This window comes from Vulpes vulpes, chromosome 6 (assembly GCF_048418805.1).
Source record: "Vulpes vulpes isolate BD-2025 chromosome 6, VulVul3, whole genome shotgun sequence".
NCBI classification, from domain to species: Eukaryota; Metazoa; Chordata; class Mammalia; order Carnivora; family Canidae; genus Vulpes; species Vulpes vulpes.
In genome coordinates this window covers 71882888-71905513 of record NC_132785.1, presented here as the reverse complement: position 1 = coordinate 71905513, position 22626 = coordinate 71882888, and positions in this window count along the sequence as shown.

The window sequence follows — 22626 nt, the reverse complement described above, 5'->3', positions numbered from 1 at the left end:
CCATTATAATTTAACTCTCTCAAACAAGTGGTCAAGCCAAAAGGATGGTGAAGTCTCTTAAGGAAAATCTGAATTAGATGACAATTGTGTGTCAGAAAAGATTAACCAATTTAACTAACAAGATTTCTCATCCCTCACCAAATCACTCTAGACTCCAATAATAGGAGACTGTCCTAATTACAGTGATACTTTTATTCCACCTGCTGACGTCCTGTCAAGAGTCTCCTTCCTCCAGATCCCTCTCATCAGAGTTAAATAGTATTAAAGCTATTTGTTTTTGTTTTCTTCCTATTGTGGCCTAAATTGTGTCTCCCCAAAATTCATATGTTGAAGCCCTAGCCTCCAATTCCTTAGGATCTGACTGTATTTGAAGATAGGACCTTTAAAAAGGTGATTAAGTTAAAATGAGGTCTTCAGGGTAGACCCCAATCCAATCTGAATGGTGGTGTTATACGAAGAGGAAGTTTGGACACACAAAGAGACACCAGCAATGTGCATGCACAGAAGAAAAACCACGGAAGGACAAGGGAGAAGTCTACCATCTGCAAGACAAGGAGAGAGGCCTCAGAGGAAACCAATCCCACCAACACCTTGATAGACTCCTAGCCTGCTGAACTGTGAGAAAAGAAATTATTCTGTTTAAGCCACCCAGTCTGTGGTAGTTTGTTATGGCACCTAACACACTAATTAACTTCCCTTGTTTTATTGAGCCTCTCCAAAGAAGAGTCCTTGACATGTTCGCCTTTATACCTTTACAAAGCCTAGAGCATTAAATGTATGTTTTCAATGTTTATCTTATTATTATTGTTTCAAGACTCACTTCAAGTCTCTTTCACCAGATGTAGGTGATAAGGCTCTACCAAGACCAAAAAAACAAAAACAGCAACATATTCTATTCAAAAATGTTATGTAATATCTGCCATGTTCCATGTATCTCATATACCAAGAGGAAGAAAACGATCCCTATCCTCAAGATATTTATTCCCAGTCATCTAGAAAGGCATGGAAACCAAGAACTGCAGTATTCAATGATGGGATTGGGGAGGGGAAAATCACGCCTTAGCAGATAGTTGAAGGCCATTTTGTTTTTTGTTTTTAAATTTTATTTATTTATTCATGAGAGACACAGAGAGAGGTAGAGACATAGGCAGAGGGAGAAGCAGGCTCCTTGCAGGGAGCCCAATGCGGCACTCAATCTCGGACCCCAGAATCATGCCCTGAGCCAAAGGCAGATGCTCAATCACTGAGACACTCAGGCGTCCCAGCCACTTTGCTCATAGAACTGTCTTCACTCATTTGTTTCATGACAAGCATGTATCTTATCATCTCTAAATGTAAAATGGGTCAGTGGAAGTACACTAGCCTGTTCTGCTATAGATCTTGCCATTCCTGGTTGACTGGACAACAATGGTCCCACTAAAAACAGTACCATCTGGTAACACCCATGTGGATTGTATTTCATAAAGATAAGAATAATACTTTTTGGCCACCACAACCATTCAATTGGAATTACCTACCATCTCTACATCCACCATTATAACATAGAGGCAAGCTCAATTAAAAAAAGGCAACCGCCTTGCTGGTTCAAAGTTTTGTTAGCTCAGCATGAGGGAATCTTATCAATGCCAGAGAACTCTGAGCTTGCTTGCCTTTGTTCTTTCTGTGCTTCAGCATGTGTGTGTTGTAGTGATTTGGTGAATGAATGGTTAGGTCAAAGAAGTTGTCATCTCAATGGAGAACCATTATTGAAGACTGGTTTTGCTGCTACCTAAATAGCACGTTGTAGTCATCTACAAAATGAGAGAGCTGAACAAAATCTCAAAGGTCCCTTTCTGTTTTCAAATTCTATGATTCCATAATCAATAGCCTGACTTTTTAAAATGTGAACAAGCATCAAGAAACTTTTAAGATAAGCTTCTAGCTTGTTTATACACAATTTATTCATTCAGGATTGTATTACATAACTGTAGTAGTTACACATGTTCCTAAAAATGAATTCATTCTTGAAATTCATTTTCTTTCTTTTACCCTTTGAATATTTTTTTTCCCTTTGAATATTTTTAATGTTACATGTTAAAGTTCCTCGGGTATAGCCTAATATACAACATTACTCTCAATGTCTAAATATGTCATTGAGAAAAATGTACTTTATTGATTCCCAAAATGATGCTTCTATATAAAAATACTCAATTTTAGGAGGAAAATTTCTTTGGAGGAAAAAAAGAGTTTTGGTCTCTACTATAAAATAATTCATTTTGAAAATTAATAATAGAGGGTTTTTTAAAAATGTTAAAGCTTCCTTTCTTTAATGAGAATTACTATACAGTGTTCACCTCATTTACAATAAAAGATCAGCAGAATTTCTCAAAGCCAAATGAGCTTCTCCTAATGCTTTCAACTCTCCCAAAACTCAGGCTCTTATATCTGAGTGGAAATATCGCTAATTTCCAAAAAAAATTATGTATAATTCAGATCAACTGTATTGGTTTCAAAATGGAAATCAAGGTATATGGTTTACATTCATGGATCTCCTCTGTAAAATCTTGACATTAATGTGTCCCTTAATTCCTTCCTTTTTCTTCTCTCACTGTCCTCTCTTCCAGGTATCTTTTTTCTTCTTCTTCCTTTCACGGATCCTTACTAAACAAGTAAAAAATTTAAGTAGTTGTGACCAATGTAGTTCTATTCCAGAATGGTGTTATCAAAAGAACATAATCCAAGAACAAAAAGCACTTTAAAAAATGCAAATACCTAGAAGAGAACACACAATTCACAATTCACTTCTTAAAATCCCCTGTATTACATCCACATGCAGAAGAATGAAACTAGACCACTCTCTTTCACCATACACAAAGATAAACTCAAAATGGATGAAAGATCTAAATGTGAGACAAGAGTCCAACAAAATCCTAGAGGAGAACACAGGCAACACCCTTTTTGAACTTCTTGCAAGATACATCCACGAAGGTAAAAGAAACAAAAGCAAAAATGAACTATTGGGACGTCATCAAGATAAGAAGCTTTTGCACAGCAAAGGATACAGTCAACAAAACTAAAAGACAACCTACAGAATGGGAGAAGATATTTGCAAATGACATATCAGATAAAGGGCTAGTTTCCAAAATCTATAAAGACCTTATTAAACTCAACACCAAAGAAACAAACAATCCAATCATGAAATGGGCAAAAGACATGAAGAGAAATCTCACAGAGGAAGACATAGACATGGCCAACAAACACATGAGAAAATGCTCTGCATCACTGGCCATCAGGGAAATACAAATCAAAACCACAATGAGATACCACCTCACACCAGTGAGAATGGGGAAAATTAACAAGGCAGGAAACAACAAATGTTGGAGAGGATGCGGAGAAAAGGGAACCCTCTTACACTGTTGGTGGGACTGTGAACCGGTGCAGCCACTCTGGAAAACTGTGTGGAGGTGTCTCAAAGAGTTAAAAATAGATCTGCCCTAGGACCCAGCAATTGCACTGTTGAGGATTCAGATGCAATGAAACGCCGGGACACCTGCACCCCGATGTTTCTAGCAGCAATGTCCACAATAGCCAAACTGTGGAAGGAGCCTCGGTGTCCATCGAAAGATGATGGATAAAGAAGATGTGGTTTATGTATACAATGGAATATTACTCAGCCATTACAAACGACAAATACCCACCATTTGCTTCAACGTGGATGGAACTGGAGGGTATTATGCTGAGTGAAGTAAGTCAATCGGAGAAGGACAAACAGTGTATGTTCTCATTCATTTGGGGAATATAAATAATAGTGAAAGGGAATATAAGGGAAGGGAGAAGAAATGTGTGGGAAATATCAGAAAGGGAGACAGAACATAAAGACTCCTAACTCTGGGAAACGAACTAGGGGTGGTGGAAGGGGAGGAGGGCGGGGGGTGGGGGTGAATGGGTGATGAGCACTGAGGGGGGCACTTGACAGGATGAGCACTGGGTGTTATTCTGTATGTTGGCAAATTGAACACCAATAAAAAATAAATTTATTATAAAAAAATAAAAATAAAAAATAATAAAAAATCCCCTGTATTCTCTTTCATTCACTGTCCTCACACATACCAGTTAATCAGTCCTTTGCTGCTTTTGTACTTGCTCCCAGAAAGTTTGTCACCCAACCCTAGCACTCTGGTTTTTCCTTCACACCTTTTTAAGTACCAATTCTTATTTTTAAAAATTCAGAAGAACCAGGACAGAGAAAAAACTGGTAGTTCATATATCAGTAATTTGTGTTCAATTACCCCTTCCAAGTGCTTTATGGCAAAAATCCTACCTTTAAAATCCTCTAATCAATGGAAGGTAGTCAACATTTGTTAGACATCTAAATATATTAAATGCTACATGCCAAGCATCATGTATATAAAGATTAATAAGCAAGAGTCTCTACCTTAAGGAAATTGACAGCCCAATGTGCAGGTAGCCACGTGGACAAAGAGAATGCACTGTGATAAATGCTAAAGTAAACTATAACACAGAAAGTGCTATGGAAGCTTGACAGAATTTCTTTAAAAATATCTCACTACCCAGTACTCTTAGTTAATGATAGTAACTTTCTCCTTGTTACAGGAACTTCAATCTTTAGTTGAAAACAATTCCTCATTATTTTGTCACTCTCTGCCTCTCTGCCTAACCTGTCCCCAGAGCTTTGCAGCTTCATATATATTTCTAGTAACATCTTCCCAATATGTGGTAAGCTGGGGTGGTGATGATGAGAGAGAGGAAAAAAACCAAAAAACAACACATACACACACACACACACACACACCACAAAAACAAACAAACAAAAAAAAACATGGCCCTTGTCTCTAAAAGGAAAGAAATTTTGAAGCTGTCAGAAGTATATGGATTTAGCATTATGAACGATGAAATATATGATCTAGGTTTTTGTTTGGGGGGATTTTTTTCTTCAATAGCAGTAGGATCATCAGAAAAATTTCATGAATATGAAAAAACAAAAGTGCACTGCTATGTCCAAGTAATATGTGACTTCCCTAATGTTTTAGTCACATTCTTTCAGTGCCTTTATCATCATATTTAGTTCCGGCAACATCTTGCTAAGTGGGCTCTGCTCCAGTTTCTCCCAATTCAAATGTATCTAATATACTTCTAGATTAATTATCCTAAATAATGATTATTTCACTCCCTTTAAAAACTGCAATAGTGACCCAAATCTATAGAATAAAGCTCAAACTCTTTAGCTTCACACAAAGATTCTTAAATTTTGGCTCCCCAAATCATCTTTCTTTTTACCCCTGACTCATCCATGTCCTGCAGTCAACTCAAATGCTTAGTCTCTTCAAGAAACACCTACTGATTTATCTGCCAAGCAACCCTTTTTTCTGAGAACTGTTCCTCCTTTTTTTCCAACAACATTGTAGCTGCTACATGTGGCCAATATACCTCTGCAGACTCCTGGCAATAGGGGAAGCAGATACAATTTAAGAAAAAACTCTATCTTGTCCTTACAAAGTAACCCAGATTACCATTGGTGATTGACCCAAGGGTGACATCTGACCCAAGCTGTTCCAATGGGGAATTTTAAATGGAAACTGTGATAGTCCAGACTCAGTTTGGCTATCATATTCTACCACATAGACCAGAAAGAAGAAAGAGCTAATCTGCAGGAAGAAATGATGCACGTATGAAGTGGGGAGCAAAGACAAGAGATAAGAAAGGACTTTAGTCTTCACCTATTCTATTCATCTGACCCAGCTACATTTTACTCTTGGGCCCCAAGAGACATTGCTGCAGTCATAATAAATTACCTCCTCTGCTTAGGTTATTTTATTTATTTTTTGTTTTTATTTTTTAAAGATTTTATTTATTCATGAAAGACAGAGAGAGAGTCAGAGACACAGGCAGAGGGAGAAGCAGGCTCCAGGCAGGAAGCCCGACATGGGACTCGGTCCCGGCTCTCCCGGATCAGGCCCTGGGCTGAAAGCGGGCGCTAAACCACTGAGCCATTCCAGGCTGCCCTGCCTAGGTTATTTTAAATGAATTCTGTTACTTGGATCCCAAAAAGTTGTAATCAACCTGATGATATTTGCCTTTTAGAGAGCTCACTCTCTGCACAATGTGGAAGAAAGATGGGCTAATAAGGGAAGAGACAGAGGCAATGAGACCAGACAAGAGGCCATCAGAAGCATCCAGGAATAGGATTTAGTGATGATTGGATGTGGGAGGCGAGCAAGGGTGGTGGCAACTACAGATGACCTAAAGATGGATAAATCGGGGGGGGAAGGGGCAAGATGGTGGAAGAGTAGGGTCCCCAAATCACCTGTCCCCAACAATTACCTAGATAACCTTCAAATCATCCTGAAAATCTACGAATTCGGTCTGAGATTTAAAGAGAGACCAGCTGGAATGCTACAGTGAGAAGAGTTCGCGCTTCTATCAAGGTAGGAACACGGAGAAAAAGAAATAAAGACACAAAAGGCTCCAAGGGGGAGGGGCCCCGCGAGGAGCCGGGCTGAGGCCGGGGCGAGTGTCCCCAGGACAGGAGAGCCCCGTCCCGGAGGAGCAGGAGCTGCACCAACCTTCCCGGGCGGAAAGGGGCCCGCAGGGAGTTAGAGCAGGACCCAGGAGGGCGGGGATGCCCTCGGGCTCCCGGGGACACTAACAGGCACCTGCGCCCCGGGAGAGTGCGCCGAGCTCCCTAAGGGCTGCAGCGCTCGGCGGGACCCAGAGCAGCTCGGAGGGGCTCGGGCGACGGCTCCGCGGAGGGGGCTGCGGGGCGGGAGCGCGAATCCAACAGCGCAGGCTCCGGAGCACAGGGCGCCAGGACACAGCCCAGGATCCAGCCTCCCCCCGGGGCAGGCAGAGGCCCAGAGGGCCCAGGACAGCGAGGACGCTCCTGCCCCAGCTGAGCAGATCAGAGGCCCCGCCCCGGAGCCTCCAGGCCCTGCAGACGGAGAGCCCCAGAGCTACTGCGGGAGCTGACTCCAGGGCTGCAGAGCTGGCCCCGCCACTTCGGTTGTTCCTCCTGGGGCCTCACGGGGTAAACAACCCCCACTGAGCTCTGCACCAGGCAGGGGCAGAGCAGCTCCCCCAAGTGCTATCAACTGAAAATCAGCACAGCAGGCCCCTCCCCCAGAAGACCAGCAAGACGGACCAGTTCCAGGGGAAGTCAAGGGACTTAAAGTATACAGAATCAGAGGATACTCCTCCGTGTTTTTTTGTTTTTATTTTGTTTTTGTTTTTGTTTTGTTTTGTGCTTTTTTTTCTTTCTTTCTTCTTGATTTCTGATTGCTTCCCCCACCCCACCCCACCCTTTTTTTTCTTTTTTCTCCTTTCTTTCTTTTTCTTTCTCTTTTTCTTCTCTTTCTCCCTTTTTTTTCTTCTTTCTCTTTTTTCTTTTTCTCTTTTCTTTCCTTCTCTCTCTTTTTCTCCTTTTCCCAATACAACTTGTTTTTGGCCACTCTACACTGAGCAAAATGACTAGAAGGAAAACCTCACCTCAAAAAAAAGAATCAGAAACAGCCCTCTCTCCACAGAGTTACAAAATCTGGATTACAATTCAATGTCAGAAAGCCAATTCAGAAGCACTATTATACAGCTCCTGGTGGCTCTAGAAAAAACCATAAAGAACCCAAGAGATTTCATGACTGCAGAATTTAGATCCAATCAGGCAGGAATTAAAAATCAATTAAATGAGATGCAATCCAAGCTAGAAGTCCTAACGACGAGGCTTAACGAGGTGGAAGAACGAGTGAGTGACATAGAAGACAAGTTGATGGCAAAGAGGGAAACTGAGGAAAAAAGAGACAGAGAATTAAGAGACCATGAGGATAGATTAAGGGAAATAAATGACAGCCTGAGGAAGAAAAAACTACATTTAATTCGGGTTCCCGAGGGTGCCGAAAGGGACAGAGGACCAGAATATGTATTTGAACAAATGTTAGCTGAAAACTTTCCTAATCTGGGAAGGGAAACAGGCATTCAGATCCAGGAAATAGAGAGATCCCCCCCTAAAATCAACAAAAACCATTCAACACCTCGACATTTAATAGTGAAGCTTGCAAATTCCAAAGATAAGGAGAAGATCCTTAAAGCAGCAAGAGAAAAAAAGTCCCTGACTTTTATGGGGAGGAATATTAGGGTAACAGCAGACCTCTCCACAGAGACCTGGCAGGACAGAAAGGGCTGGCAGGATATATTCAGGGTCCTAAATGAGAAGAACATGCAGCCAAGAATACTCTATCCAGCAAGGCTCTCATTCAAAATGGAAGGAGAGATAAAGAGCTTCCAAGACAGGCAGAAACTGAAAGAATATGTAACCTCCAAACCAGCTCTGCAAGAAATTTTAAGGGGGACTCTTAAAACTCCCTTTAAGAAGAAGTTCAGTGGAACAATCCACAAAAACAAGGACTGAATAGACATGATGACACTAAACTCATATATGTCAATAGTAACTCTGTACATGAACGGGCTTAATGACCCCATCAAAAGGCGCAGGGTTTCAGACTGGATAAGGAAGCAGGACCCATCTATTTGCTGTCTACAAGAGACTCATTTTAGACAGAAGGACACCTACAGCCTGAAAATAAAAGGTTGGAGACCATTTACCATTCAAATGGTCCTCAAAAGAAAGCAGGGGTAGCCATCCTTATATCAGATAAATTAAAATTTACCCCGAAGACTATAGTGAGAGATGAAGAGGGACACTATCTCATACTCAAAGGATCTATCCAACAAGAGGACTTAACAATCCTCAATATATATGCCCCAAATGTGGGAGCTGCCAAATATTTAAACCAATTAATAAACAAACTGAAGAAATACTTTGATAATAATACACTTATACTTGGTGACTTCAATCTAGCTCTTTCTATACTAGATAGGTCTTCTAAGCACAACATATCCAAAGAAACGAGAGCTTTAAATGATACACTGGACCAGATGGATTTCACAGATATCTACAGAATTTTACCCCCTACTCAACTGAATACACATTCTTCTCAAGTGCACATGGAACTTTCTCCAGAACAGACCACATACTGGGTCACAAATCGGGTCTGAACCGATACCAAAAGATCGGGATAGTCCCCTGTATATTCTCAGACCATAATGCCTTGAAATTAGAACTTAATCACAACAAGAAGTTTGGAAGGACCACAAACACGTGGAGGTTAAGGACCATCCTGCTAAAAGATGAAAAGATCAACCAAGAAATTAAGGAAGAATTAAAAAGATTCATGGAAACTAATGAGAATGAAGATACAACCGTTCAAAATCTTTGGGATGCAGCAAAAGCAGTCCTGAGGGGGAAATACATCGCAATACAAGCATCCATTCAAAAACTGGAAAGAACTCAAATTCAAAAGCTCACCTTACACATAAAGGAACTAGAGAAAAAGCAACAAATGGACCCCACCCCCAGCAGAGAAAGACAGTTAATTAAAATTCGAGCAGAACTAAATGAAATCGAGACCAAAAGAACTGTGGAACAGATCAACAGAACCAGGAGTTGGTTCTTTGAAAGAATTAATAAGATAGATAAACCATTAGCCAACCTTATTAAAAAGAAGAGAGAGAAGACTCAAATTAATAAAATCATGAATGAGAAAGGGGACATCACTACCAACACCATGGAAATACAAACGATTTTAAAAACATATTATGAACAGCTGTACGCCAATAAATTAGGAAATCTAGAAGAAATGGACGCATTCCTGGAAAGCCACAAACTACCAAAACTGGAGCAGGAAGAAATAGAAAACCTGAACAGGCCAATAACCAGGGAGGAAATTGAAGCAGTCATCAAAAACCTCCCAAGACACAAGAGTCCAGGGCCAGATGGCTTCCCAGGGGAATTCTATCAAACGTTTAAAGAAGAAATCATACCTATTCTACTAAAGCTGTTTGGAAAGATAGAAAGAGATGGAGTACTTCCAAATTCGTTCTATGAGGCCAGCATCACCTTAATTCCGAAACCAGACAAAGATCCTACCAAAAAGGAGAATTACAGACCAATATCCCTGATGAACATGGATGCAAAAATTCTCAACAAGATACTAGCCAATGGGATCCAACAATACATTAAGAAAATTATTAACCATGACCAAGTAGGATTTATCCCCGGGACACAAGGCTGGTTCAACACTCGTAAAACCATCAATGTGATTCATCATATCAGCAAGAGAAAAACCAAGAACCATATGATACTCTCATTAGATGCAGAGAAAGCATTTGACAGAATACAGCATCCATTCCTGATCAAAACCCTTCAGAGTGTTGGGATAGAGGGAACTTTCCTTGACATCTTAAAAGCCATTTACGAAAAGCCCACAGCAAATATCATTCTCAATGGGGAAGCACTGGGAGCCTTTCCCCTAAGATCAGGAACAAGACAGGAATGTCCACTCTCACCACTGCTGTTCAACATAGTTCTGGAAGTCCTTGCCTCAGCAATCAGACAACAAAAAGACATTAAAGGCATTCAAATTGGCAAAGAAGAAGTCAAACTCTCCCTCTTCGCCGATGACATGATACTCTACATAGAAAACCCAAAAGCCTCCACCCCAAGATTGCTAGAACTCATACAGCAATTTGGTAGCGTGGCAGGATACAAAATCAATGCCCAGTAATCAATGGCATTTCTATACACTAACAAAGAGACTGAAGAAAGAGAAATTAAGGAGTCAATCCCATTTACAATTGTACCCAAAAGCATAAGATACCTAGGAATAAACCTAACCAAAGAGGTAAAGGATCTATACCCTAAAAACTATAGAACACTTCTGAAAGAAATTGAGGAAGACACAAAGAGATGGAAAAATATTCCATGCTCATGGATTGGCAGAATTAATATTGTGAAAATGTCAATGTTACCCAGGGCAATTTACATGTTTAATGCAATCCCTATCAAAATACCATGGACTTTCTTCAGAGAGTTAGAACAAATTATTTTAAGATTTGTGTGGAATCAGAAAAGACCCCAAACAGCCAGGGGAATTTTAAAAAAGAAAACCATAGCTGGGGGCATCACAATGCGAGATTTCAGGTTGTACTACAAAGCTGCGGTCATCAAGACAGTGTGGTACTGGCACAAAAACAGACACATAGATCAATGGAACAGAATAGAGAACCCAGAAGTGGACCCTGAAATGTATGGTCATCTAATATTCGATAAAGGAGGAAAGACTATCCATTGGAAGAAAGACAGTCTCTTCAATAAATGGTGCTGGGAAAATTGGACAGCCACATGCAGAAGAATGAAACTAGACCATTCTCTTTCACCATACACAGAGATAAACTCAAAATGGATGAGAGATCTACATGTGAGACAAGAGTCCATCAAAATCATAGAAGAGAACACAGGTAACACCCTTTTTGAACTTGGCCACAGTAACTTCTTGCAAGATACATCCACAAAGGCAAAAGAAACAAAAGCAAAAATGAACTATTGGGATGTCATCAAGATAAGAAGTTTTTGCACAGCAAAGGATACAGTCAACAAAACTAAAAGACAACCTACAGAATGGGAGAAGATATTTGCAAATGACATATCAGATAAAGGGCTAGTTTCCAAAATCTATAAAGACCTTATTAAACTCAACACCAAAGAAACAAACAATCCAATCATGAAATGGGCAAAAGAAGAGCAATCTCACAGAGGAAGACATGGACATGGCCAACATGCACATGAGAAAATGCTCTGCATCACTTGCCATCAGGGAAATACAAATCAAAACCACAATGAGATACCACCTCACACCAGTGAGAATGGGGAAAATTAACAAGGCAGGAAACAACAAATGTTGGAGAGGATGCGGAGAAAAGGGAACCCTCTTACACTGTTGGTGGGAATGTGAACCGGTGCAGCCACTCTGGAAAACTGTGTGGAGATTCCTCAACGAGTTAAAAATAGACCTGCCCTATGACCCAGCAATTGCATTGTTGGGGATTTACCCCAAAGATTCAGATGCAATGAAACGTCGGGACACCTGCACCCCGATGTTTCTAGCAGCAATGGCCACAATAGCCAAACTGTGGAAGGAGCCTCGGTGTCCATCGAAAGATGAATGGATAAAGAAGATGTGGTTTATGTATACAATGGAATATTACTCAGCAATTAGAAACGACAAATACCCACCGTTTGCTTCAACATGGATGGAACTGGAGGGTATTATGCTGAGTGAAATAAGTCAATCGGAGAAGGACAAACAGTGTATGTTTTCATTCATTTGGGGAATATAAATAATAGTGAAAGGGAATATAAAGGAAGGGAAAAGAAATGTGTGGGAAATATCAGAAAGGGAGACAGAACATAAAGACTCCTAACTCTGGGAAACGAACTAGGGGTGGTGGAAGGGGAGGAGGGCGGGTGTTGGAGGGGAATGGGTGACGGGCACTGAGGCGGGCACTTGACGGGATGAGCACTGGGTGTTTTTCTGTATGTTGGTAAATTGAACACCAATAAAAATTAATTTAAAAAAATAAAAAATAAAAAAATAAAATAAAAGATTGAAAAAAATAAAAAATAAAAAATAAAAAATAAAAAGATGGATGAATTGGTAGAGAGTGGGAAATTACTAAAGAATTTGGTATATGGTAATGAACTCTGCTATATCTGAGATGATTTATGTGGAAGCAATTGACAGGATTCCTAGGCCATAGTAGGTAGCTCCATTCATGTCAGTGTCCTAGGTTCCACCCACTCCATTTACATTGGTCTCCCTTGTTAGGCTACATGTAAACTCTTAGAGGGCACAGATTATACACTACTCCATTCCCCTCATGGTGACTACTCAGGTCCTCATATACAGTAAACTTTCAGCAAACATTTGTTGAGTTCATTTGATTTTTATGCAAGACAGCTTTGTTTTTATTGCTTATAATATATCTTGTCAAAGTTAACACTCAGAATATATTGTATAGATTTGCTTTTTTAGATAGAATGAAAAGAATCCTTTCCTCGCTATAATCTTGTTTGATTTTGGAGTAGTCTTGAAAAAGTCTGAATTCTAATAAAAGGTCATTTTATTTTTGATGGGTAAGAAATAAGTAAAATCCAGATGCAATAAGAAAAAATAAATAAGCTTTTCACTTATAAATATGTATAAATCTGAAAGTTCTCAGTAAACATCAATGCATAATACTTAAAAATAAATCTGAAAGCTGAATACAGAGCCTGACTCCTAATATAAACACAAACTAATCAAAGCCAAGGATTTAGAATTTAAAACAGCTTGTGTTGTTGAATCTCAATCTCTATCTCACATATAAGGTTTTTTGGAAATTAATTCCTTCCTAATTCTCTATACAAAATATTATTCTTATTATCTTTTTTTTTAATTTTTATTTATTTATTTATGATAGTCACAGAGAGAGAGAGAGAGAGAGAGGCAGAGTCACAAGCAGAGAGAGAAGCAGGCTCCATGTACCGGGAGCCCGACGTGGGATTCGATCCCGGGTCTCCAGAATCGCGCCTTGGGCCAAAGGCAGGCGCCAAACCGCTGCGCCACCCAGGGATCCCTATTCTTATTATCTAATAGACGTTATCTGTATATAGATCTAATATAATTATACAGAATATATAATTATATAATAAGTTTATACATAAATTCTAATATATTATTTATATGGAGAAAAAAAGAATGCATATGTGGCAAACATATTTAAAGATTCAAAAATTCATCTTAAAAAATAAAAAAATAAAAATAAAAATTCATCTTAACAAATTCCATTGCCATAGATATATACAATCAACCCAAGAAATTCATGACTAGGTAGCTTTTATTAACCTTAATTAAAAAGAAGAGATGAGCCATGGTCCATGCATAGCTGCTATACATGACAATATACCTCTGCAGACTCCTGGACATTGATGGAAGCAGATACAACCTGGGAAAGAATTCTCTAATGCAAGAAATATAGGCCATCCAATATAAAATGTTATATGAGATCCCATCTATCATGGTGCCCCAAGTTCTACCAGTGGGGCATTCTTTTGAGTTAAGGAGACTTCTCTATAAGACTTCTGTTACAATGCATGTATTCAGGAAAACTGATAATGCAGCTACCTGCTGATAGCTATAAATACATTTTCATGCTTAGTTTGTTTTAGTAGCTCCCTATCACCTAACAGAGAACCATGGTTTGGCCTTTTGACCCTACCTAACTTCTCAACCTCATTCTCCTCTTCAGCAGACCTCCTCCCACCCCCACCCCCATGACTTGTGCCTTCTCAGTGCCTCAGGTTTCAAATTGAATGAGATTTCTCATAAGCCTTCCCTCACTACTCTAACCTAAGTAGAGTCCCACTCTATCAGAGCTTCCTTCAGAGCACTAGTAACAATATATTATTCTTTTATTTGTTTTTTTATTTACTTGTTTATCTGTCTCTCCCTAGAAGCTTTTTTTTAATTTTTTTTATTTATTTATGATAGTCACAGAGAGAGAGAGAGAGAGGCAGAGACATAGGCAGAGGGAGAAGCAGGCTCCATGCACCGGCAGCCCGACGTGGGATTCGATCCCAGGTCTCCAGGATCATGCCCTGGGCCAAAGGCAGGCGCCAAACCACTGCGCCACCCAGGGATCCCTCCCTAGATGCTTAAGGTCAAGGATCCTAAATAAATTATCCTTCGTTATAATCCTAGCCTCTACACAGTATCAAGGACATAGTAAAGACTTGCTATTTATGTGAGAGAGTGAATAAATGATAAAATAATATAACATTTCTGGGGTACCTGGGTGGCTCAGTTGGTTAAGCGTCTGCCTTCAGCTCAGGTAATGATCTCAGGGTCCTGGGATGGAGCCTGGCTTTGGGCTCCCTGCTCAGCGGAAAGTCTGCTTCTTCTTATCCCTCTGCTCCTCCCCCATCACTTGTGCTTCTCTCTCTGTGTGTCTCAAATAAATAAATAATATCTTTTTAAAAATAATGTAACATTTCTAGAAGTTGATTTGTCTACAAATATCAAAAGACCTTAAAATGTTGACACAGATTGCTCAAATAAGTTTTTTTAGAGGGGGGAGGGGCAAAGGGAGAGGAAGAGAGAGAGAGAATCTTAAACAGGCTTCAGACCCAGCACAGAACTTGACCTCACCTCAGTGCCCAACCCTGATCATGACCTGAAATCAAGTCACACATATTATTACCAAATGAGCCACTCAGATGCCCCAATCAAATAATTCTTCTACTAACTTACCTTAAGGAAATAATTAGAAATTTTCAGATTTATCACAGAATTTTCATCACAGACTTGTCTATAAAGAAAAAAACTGGATCTGATTGTCCATAAATAAGAAAAATATTAAATCAGTGACATTTTAAAAGAATACTTAATACCATGATAAAATGCTCATGACATAATGTTAAATGGAAAAGTAGGATAAAAGAATTTATAAAGTATGATCCCAATTTTGCAAAAAGGAAGAGTATATATGCATAGAAAAGAACTGTTAGATGTGTCAATTGTCAATGTACCAAAATATTGATGCTGCTTATCTATAGGTGACAAATACGTGATTTTTATTAGTAACCATATTCCATATTTTTAAAAATTCTCTACATGACTATATTACTTTTATGAATGGATAAAAGCAAGACATTTTAAATCTAAATAAACACCTAATGTGTAATTCTGCTAATTACTGAACAATTCAACGCTTTTGAATGGATGATCGTCAACACTTTCCCATTCTCCAAGTTTGTAATTTATGACATAAGTAAACTTATCTCCAAACCTAGAAGGGAGCTGGTAATAGGAACCACTAGGAAGTCAGGAAGAGAATGGATAAAGACATAAAAATGATAAGATGGAGTGAGGCAACTGGGGCACTATAAAGGAAAAGAAGGGAAACAAGTAGGGAGAGGAGAGGATCCCAAAGATAAACTTCAACTGCTTTCATCCTTTCAACAAACACTTTCTGAGTGTTGGCTGAGGTATTTTGAGGTATACTGAGGTATTTTTCTAGGCCATAGATGAATTAAACACAGTTGAGCCTCCCCTGAAATTACAGTGGGGCAGGCAGGTAAGAAAAGCAATTATATTAGAGCTCAGTTACATGATTATGTACAAGATGTTCTGGGGGTATAGACGAGTGGCACCTAACTTCTGCTGGAATGGGAGTGAAAACACAAGAGAACACAAGAGAAAACACAAGAGAACATACAGTCATGCTAACTCCCAAAGGACAAAATATAGAATTCCAGGCAAGTGAGTCAAAACATGAAAACGTATAAAAGCAGGAAATTGTATAGATATCAGGATGCTTTAAGCTGCATGTTGCCCTAACTAGGACCCCAGGTATCTGCTGGAAATTAAATGTCATTTGCAATAGGCTCTGTATAAAATGCATTTGTCTAAATGGCAAGTTTGCAAACTTCCCTGAACAAGTCTCTACTATGCAAGTCCTGATATAATTAATATTTATGGACATATAAGTTTGTCTAAGATATTTTTACCTGTTTTTTTTTTTTGTACTCTAAAAGATTTTTAAAAAGCTCTTTCTCAGCACAAATAACATACCATGACTGCAGGTGGCAGCTGGTCTGGAGCAGCAAGACACAGCAGCAGATCTGAAGGGCACAGAAGACTCTTTCAGTTGTATCACCAGATGTTTTTCTGGAAGGAAGAGGGAAATCCAGCTGATTTAATATATTGGGTACACGGTATAATCAATATGTCTCAACTGTCCCTCTTTTGAAGGATATTTAAATTCATTTGGGTGGGGTGGGAATGGATGGGTGATAGAGGTGAAGGGAATTAAGAGTACATTTGCGATGAGCACTGAGTAATGTATAGAATTGTTGAATCATTATATTGTATGCCTAAAACTAATATAACACTGTATGTTAATGATACTTGAATAAATAAATAATAAATTCTGTTTGGTGGGATTATGTGAGCAAAGTTATACACAGTGATGACTTGGTTTTTCACCCCTTTGCCTCATGCAATATCTTAGAGCTACCCTTATGTCAAAGCCTGGAAGTAAAGAATAAGAGAATCTGCCTCCACTGCCTCTGCTGTCCAAAATCATAAAATCTCATGTGGTCCATAACAATATGTGAAATGACTGCCATAGACACCAACTGCATGAATATTTAGTAAATTTAAAAAGTAATAAAGTATTTATAGTTTACCAAAAGATCCTCTAGGCTATTTCAAAGAAAAAATTTGCTTTGCTTTTATGCCTTAATCTAAAGCTTAAATCATGAATGCACTTTTAAGTCTTATTTTCAATAATTCAGAGTTTGGCGGAACAACCCATAATGCCAGTATGCCAATGAAATAGCTAAAGATGTATTCTTACAAAGTAATATATTAAAATAAATTCTGTTGGCTTCCAAAAGGGAACTCTGATATATTTTTTAACTCCCCATACTTAATATTACATGACTCAAGTACACCTATTGATTAAATTTGTGTTTAGAACCACTGCTACTGTTCTCACTATATTTAGTGCCTTTAGAATACATCTACATAGACATCAAAAAAGATATATTTTTCTAACTAAAAAAAAAAAATAGAACACATCAAGGAAACCAGGAGATAATTCTTTGAAAAGATCAACACAATTGCCTGAGAGAGTATTCAAATAAACAAAATCAGAAATAAACACAAGAAATAACAACCAACACCACAGAAATACAAAGAATTATAAGAGAATATTATGAAAAATTATATGCCAACAAATTGGATAACCTAAAATAAACGGATAATTCCTAGAAACATATAACCTTTCAAAACTGAATCAGGAAGAAATAGAAAATTTGAACAGACCAATTACCAGCAGTGAAGTTGAATCACTAATCAAAAAAACTCCCAAAAAACAGAAGTCCAGGACCAGATGGCTTCACAGATAAATTCTACCATACATTTAAAGAAAACTTGGGATGCCTGGGTGGCTCAGCAGTTGAGCACTTGCCTTTAATCCAGGGTGTGATCCTGGAGACCAGGGTTTGAGTCCTGCATCAGGCTCCCCTCTGCGAGCCTGATTCTCCCTCTGCCTGTGTCTCTGCCTCTCTCTCTCTTTCTCTGTCTCTCATGAATAAATAAATAAAACATTAAAAAAAAAAAAGAAAACTTAATATCTATTCTTCTCAACCTTTTCCAAAAATTAGAAGAAGGAAAACTTACAAATTCACTCTATGAGGATGACATTACCCTGATACCAGATCCAGAAAAATACACTACAAAAAAAGAGAACTACAGGCCCATATCTCTGATGAATATAGATGCAAAAGTCCTCAACAAAATATTAGCAAACCAAATCCAACAATATATTTTAAAAAATAAATAAATAAAAAGAATCACCACAATCAAGTGGGATTTATTTCTGAGATGTACAGTGGCCCAACATTTGCAAATCAATCAAAAGAATACATCATATCAACAAAAGAAAGGATAAAAACCATATAATCATTTCAACAGATGTAGAGAAAGCATTTGACAAAGTACAACATCAATTCATGATAAAAACTTCAAAAAAGTTGGTTTATAGGGAACACACTTCAACATAATGAAGTCCACATAGGAAAAATGCACAGCTAACATATTCTAAGGTGAAAAACTAAGAGCTTTTCTCCTAAGACCAGGAACAAAGAAGGATGTCCACTCTCACCACTTTTAATTTGTTTTATATTTATTTGTTCATTTGTTTGTTTGTTTGAGGAGGAAAGTGGGGGGAGGGGCAGAGGGAAAGAATCTTCAAGCAGACCCCCCACTGAGCACAAAGCCTGAAGCAAGGCTCAATCTCATGACCCTGAGATCATGACCTGGACTGAAACCAAGAGTTGGATGCTCAACCAACTGAGCCACCCAAGCACCTCTCACTCTCATGACTTTTTTTCAACAAAGTACTAGAAGTCCTAGCCACAGCAAGAAGACAAGAAAAAGAAATAACAGGAATTCAAACTGATAAGAAGAAATAAAACTTCCACCATTTGCAGATGAAATGATATTATATGTAGAAAACTCTAAACATTCCACCAAAAAGCTACTAGAACTGATAAAGGAATTCAGTAAGGTGGCAGGATGCAATATCAATATACAGAAATCCATTGCATTTCTACACAATAATAATGAAGCAGCAGAGAAAAAAGAAAACAGTCCCAATTACAGTTGTACCAAATATAATAAAATACCTAGGAGTAAACTTAATCAAGGTAGTGGAAAATCTATCCTCTGAAAACTATAAAACATGGAAGAGGGGAGTTCCCAGGGAAGACAGTGGAGTAGAAGGATCCTAAGCTCATTTCATCCCACTGATAACTAGATACCACCCATATCAGTGTAAATAATCTAAAAAAAAAAAAAAAGACCTAAAGGCTAGCAGAATAAACTCTACAGTTAAATGTAGAGAAGAGATTACATTGAAAGGGTAAGAAAGCAATTGGGAGCTAAAAGGAACTGTAGGACTCTCCAGGAGGGAGAGATACTGAGGGTATGGAGAAGGGAGAAAAACAGACTTTCACACCAAGTACTCTATATGGCAAATCCCCATAACATTTGTCTTTGAAAATCAGAGGGGGGCAGCCCGGGTGGCTCAGCGGTTTAGCACTGCCTTCAGCCCAGTGCATGATCCTGGAAACCTAGGATTGAGTCCCATGTCAGGCTACTTGCATGGAGCCTGCTTCTTCTGCCTGTGCCTCTCTCTCTCTCTCTCTCTCTCTCTCTCTCATAAATAAAATCTTAAAAAAAAAATCAGAGGGGCCAAATTTCATCAGTTCTTAAAATCAGTAGGGATCAACACCTGGAACATTAAAAATCAGCAGTTCAGCTCAGAGAGAGCCAGGAGGGTGAGAGGAAACCAAGTCCCCACCTCTAAAGAGACAGCACAACAAACAGCCCCAGGAGATACAACATAGAAACAGCAGTTTGAAAAACACCTGGGGTATACAAGAGAGAGATTTGTTTATTAATCTCTGAGTGTATGCCAGAGGAGTAGGGATCTTTGGGAGACTTCTCCAGGAACAAAGAAGCTGTCACATGCCATTTCACTCCCGTGGCCACCCAACCTAGACACACCAACAACTACAGGAACCAGCCAGAGCCAATACCCACTACCTAATTTGCTAACAGTGTACCCAACCCCTGTGTCCTCTTGCAGACACACTCCACCATCCAGGCCTCCTCTCTAATCCCCTCCCACAGCAGACCCTCAAAAACATTGCTAAAACTTCCCACCCTGCCCCTGCATCCTCTTGTGGTTTTACCCCCTGCAATATGCTCTTGACCAGAGCCCATCCAAAGCAGTGCCACAAGCCTGGCAGTGTGCAAAAGCCCCATCAGGGACAGCTCCATTCCAAAGTGACTTCTGCTCTGGGGAGAGGGGAACATAACCACAGACATCCGTCTGTGGCCCCAGCAGTGGGCAGGGGCAGACATGTGGTCCGACTGCAGACTCCACCCACCAACAAAAGTTTCATAGGTAACAACACAGGGAATGCACCCTGCAGTTTGGTGCTACTGCACTCTGGCAAACACCTGCATTGACTCAGGTCAAACCCACAGTGGCCCCAGACTGGCTCATTAACAACACAGGGACCAAACTCTGCCCACAACAGGCAAAGAGACAAATTGCAAATAACTAAAAGGCAAGAGTGGCTCAGCCACAACATCAAGGTACATCCAACACATATAAGAAATACCCTGAAGCACCAAGGTTCTGGGGAGTAGTGGACATTGCATTGCAGGGCACTCCAGGACCTCTTCTTCATAAGGTCACTACTTTGAAGAACAGGAGACATAGCTGACTTTCCTAACACATAGAGATAGACACAGAGAGTTAGACAAAATGAGGAGACAGAGGAATATGTCCCGAATAAAAGAATAGGACAAAATCACATCAAGAGAGCTAACTAAAAGAGAAGTCATATGCCTGATGGAGAATTCAAAGTAATGGTTATAAAGATACTCACTGGATTTCAGGAAAGAGTAGGGGACCTCAGTGAGACCCTTGACAAAGAGACAGAAAACAAAAAAACAATCATAAATGTTTGAAGAAATAATAGCTATAAACTTCCTGCATCTGGGGAAGGAAACAAATCCAGATCCAAGAGGCACAAAAAGCCCCCAACAAAATCAACCCAAGGAGGTCCACACCAAAGCACATAGTAAGTGGCAAAAAGTAGTGATAAAGAGAGAATTTTAAAAGTATCAAGAGAAAACTGTTACACAAAAAAGAATCCTCATAAAGGTATAAGCTGATTGTTCAGCAGAAACTTTGCAGGCTGAAAGAGAGTGACATGATATATTCAAAGTGCTGGAAGAAAAAAAAAACCCTCCAGCCAAGAATCCTCTATCTGGCAAGGCTATCATTTAAAATAGAAAGAGAGATAGTTTCCCAGACAAGCAAAAGTTAAAAGAATTCATTATCACTAAACCAGTCCTACAAGAACTGTTAAAGGGAACTCTTTGAGTGATAAGGAAAAATCATAAGGAGTTAAAAAAAAAAGTAAGAGGCACAAAAGCAATAAATAAAAATAAATGTCTCTATAAAAACAAGTCAAGGGATTCACAAAATAAAAGAGGTAAAGTATGTGACCATATACCTAAAACACTTGGGGGGGGGTTGGAAAGAATGAGTTCAAACTTAAGCAACCACCAACCTAACATAGGCTGCAATATGCAGAAGATTTTGTATAAAACTTAACAGTAACCTAATGGTTACCTAATGATAACCAGAAATCAAAAACCAGTAATAGAATGCTAAAATAAAGAGAAAGGAATCCAAGTATGTCACTAATGAAAGCCAACAAAAAGTGAGAGAAAAGAACAAGAAAGGAACAAGAAGAATTACAAAAACAACCATAAAACAAGTTTAAAAAAATAGCAATAAATATATACCTGTCAGTAATTACCTTGCATGTAAATGGATGAAGAGCTCTAATCAAAAGACATAGGGTAACAGAATGAGAAAAAAAAGCAAGACCCATTTATGGGCCTACCAAAAGACTATCTGCCTACCAAAGACTATCTGCCTACCATTTCAGACCTAAAGACACATAAGATTGAAAGTAAAGGGATGAAAAAACATTTAGCATGCAAACAGAAGTGAAAAGAAAGTCAGGGTAGCAATACTTAGACAAAACAGACTTTAAAACAAAGACTGTAACAAGAGACAAAGGAGGACACTATATAATCATAAAGGGAAACAACCAGGAACACTAAAAGGCAACCTATTGAATGTGAGAAGATATTTGCAAATGACATGTCTAATAAAATGTTAATATCCAAAATATATAAAGAACTTATACAACTCAACACACAAAACCCCCACATAATCAAATTTAAAATGGCAGAGAACATAGACATTTCTCCAAAGAAGACATACAGATGACTAATGGGTACATGAAAAGATGCTGAACATCACTCATCATCAGGGAAATGAAACTCAGAACCACCATGAAATATCACCTCACAACTGTCAGAATGGCTAAAATCAAAACACACAAAAAACAAGTGTTGGTGAGGATGTGGAGAATAGGAACCCTCATGCACTACTGGTGAGAATGCAAACTGGTGCAGTCATTGTGGAAAATAGTAAAGACTCCTCAAAAAATTACAAATAGAATTATTATAGTAATAGTATTAATTCCACTACTAGATATTTACCCAAAGAAAACAAAACAAAAACACTAAATCAAAA